We start from the raw sequence: 3,126 nt of genomic DNA, 5'->3' as shown, positions 1-3,126 counted from the left end.
CGCGCCCCGCTCAGGTATGGGGCGGCTCGGCTCGGCTCTCTTTCGTTCCTTTCGCCTCGGCTTTTTTTATTTCTTTTTTTTAAAAACAAAAAAAGAAAAAAGCTCTTTTTAATAAATATTTTTTCTTCCCGGCCGCTTCCCCGGCAGTCCTCAGCATCCCGCCCGGCTCCGGCGCCCACCGGGCAGGGTCCCCCGGCAGCGTAGGTTGGTGCTGCGTTTGGGGATTTTTTTACCTTTTATCCATCTTCCTTCCTCACAGAAGAAGAGTAATTAAGCCCCAAGCAGGTGCGCCTTGGTGGTTTTCGGGTTTTCCATCCCCCACCCGCCTCTGGGGTTCACCCACACTTTGAGGTGTGGGGGACGGCATTACTGGGGTGTCCTTTGCCGGGACATACCTGTTCCGGGACAGGAGCACTGCGCTCATGAACCCACTGGAAATCCACTCAGGGAATGTGCCAGGGATAGGTTTTTCTCTATCTTCTCCTGCCTGCAGGTGAGTCTGGGGTCCCACCAACACCTCTGCTCCTGGGCACTGCTTGTGTGTCACTCCCACATCGATGGCACGAATAGCGACTTCCACAGCAACAGCCCCAAACTGATCCCAGCCTGTCAATCTGTGGCCATGCTGCTTCCCTCCATTCCAAGGGAGCACCCTGTTCTGCAATTCATGCTTATACGGCACTTTTAGAGCCTGAGAAGGACAATGAAATGCAAAGTAGTCCTAATTAACCGCTACTGCTATTCTTTATAATTCAAGGTATTTTGCATATTAACTGAGCAGGCAGAAACCACACTCAGCGGATCCTGTTCTCTGTCACAGCTGTTTACTCTGTCACTGGGATCCCTCCTCCCGTGGTTTCAGGCTGTGCCACTCACAGGGCACACACAGCCTTTCCTCAAAGTGATCACTGGTGGCATCCCACGCTCTGCTTCTTGTCCCCTGGGGGATAAAACTCTCCCCTTTGTCATATTTTCCCTTTTTCACCCCAGAGCCTGGCAGGAAGCAGTGCTGACTTGGTGAAAGGACAGCCGGCATTGCAGATAACTCTCTTTTCTGGCTCTGATACCCTTGATGAATCCAAAAAAATTGCAGGTGGCTCTGGGGGAAGTCTGGGAAGGAGGAAGGAAGGGGAGAAAAAAACTGCACCGTGTCTCAAAATTACCCTGGGAAAATTTGACAGCGTAATCTCTGCAAAGCCTCCAAGAGAGCTTTGTCAGGCAAACAAAACTTGCTCCTCTCATTTCATTAAATCAACTGCAGAAACAAAACGTGGAGCACTGGTGCAATTAGAAGCAAAGCTTTCAGAGAAGCCAGGGTAGCAGTGATAGCCCAGAGGCAAAGCACAGCCATTCCCATGAAATACCAGCTGGTGTCACATGTGATTCTCCATTAATCTAAAACTTTAATTAAACTCGGAAACTAAAAACCCCAAAATACATACAGAATCCCTGAAGTACATCCTAACTGCTGAGTTGCTTGAAATTGTCTCCTCCAGGAGATAGAAGCTTCTTTCCATTTGGGACTCAAAACTCGTGTTGATCAAATTTAACAAGCACGGGCTCTCAAATAGCAGTTTATGATATCCCCTCTTGCATTCACATGGAAGGTATCTTGAGGTAAAAATGAACTAAATACCAGAGTTTCTTCCCCTTTAAGCAGAGACAGTGGATTCTTTGCAAGTACAGGATGGGTTGGAGTTAGTTTTAAGGCCCTGGCCTGGTCCCTGTGTTGTAATGGACACTCAGGAACAGCTGGATGGATGGACAGGTGATGGCACAGGCCAGTGAGGAGCATCAATTCTGACCACTCTAAATGTCATCAGAACACAGCTGGCTGTTGCTAAGTACAAACCCAGGTCCTGAATTTTTGCATGCAAAGATGTCCCAAAGACCTCGAATCTGGATTTCATTCCTCCTGGGCCAAGCAAAAGTCACCATGTGCTACATCTGGGCAATCTGTGGCACTGGCAATGTCACTGTACCCTGGGCATGTTTCTGGCTGTTTCTGCAGCACATATTCCTACCTGGGTTAAAGTAATGATAAATTATTCCAGGTGTTAAAGCAATGAATAATTAACATTCCTGCAAATAGAATTGATTCTGTCCAAATCTCTGCAGCCCAGCCCCAGACAGCAGGGGCACCATGTCACAGGGCACCACTCCAAGCCAGCACAGGGCACAGGGGACCACTCCAGAAATCATCATCTTGTATGTGGCCAAAAACATCACCACAGAAAGCCCTGGGGTCAGTATAAAAGCCCATGTGAGCAGATGGGTGGATGTAGGAAAGTCTTAAAGCCTTGGGAGATGCTGAGGATTCAAACCCTGGAGTGAGTCTGGGATGATGTGATCAGGGACTGGCATTCCCAGCCCTGCCACAAGGCAAGTCACCCATACACTCCACACCTCTGCTCTTCCTCTGTCAAGGTGAAAAATTTAATTAAAAAACACAGGGAAGAATATTTTGCAAAGCTCTGGTATGTGTCTAAGTGAAGAGGCTGTAACTGCCAGGTTTCTAAATGCCAGTGGCTCTGTCTCTGCGTGGCTCAGAGCCCTGGTGCAGGGCAAGCTCACCCTGCCCTGGGCCAGGCTGCTTTCCTCACCAGCGGTGTCCCTGTACTCAGGGTTTAATAGATGGTTTGCCTGCAGGATTGCTCACCGGGGCAGGAAATGCCACACTCAGGAGCAGCAACTAACACTCCGGAGGTTCCTGGCACCTGCAAGCCACAATTCCAGATCCGTTTGGCTCGTTGCTGCCTGGTGACCTGTAAGAAGTGTAACGTGAGCGCTGGCCCGAGGCAGACAAATGCTCGACCACGCTTTGAAGCACGTTCTGCCTGGTGCCGTATTTTCCCAGTTTACTGCAAGGACATCCAAGGAGCTGGAAGAAGATGGAAATCAGCAGGATTAAGGAAACTTCAGTCTCGACAGAGAAAATCATTCTCACTGCATCGCTCATCTGACTGTGAGGGGCAGCGAGAAGGTGCCTCTCAGGGACGTTCTGACCCACCCAGCCTCACCAGTTCTTCTGGACCAACCTGAAGCCTACAAAGCTCTTGGCAGCAAAGGGTTCAGCCCCAGCAAGACGTTCGTCCACCAGCAGTTCTCCCTCAGAAGAGTTTAGTT

Source organism: Corvus brachyrhynchos, unplaced genomic scaffold (assembly GCF_000691975.1).
Source record: "Corvus brachyrhynchos isolate BGI_N302 unplaced genomic scaffold, ASM69197v1 scaffold285, whole genome shotgun sequence".
NCBI lineage: Eukaryota > Metazoa > Chordata > Aves > Passeriformes > Corvidae > Corvus > Corvus brachyrhynchos.
The sequence above is the reverse complement of the archived record's forward strand: the minus strand, read 5'-3'. Positions refer to the sequence as shown.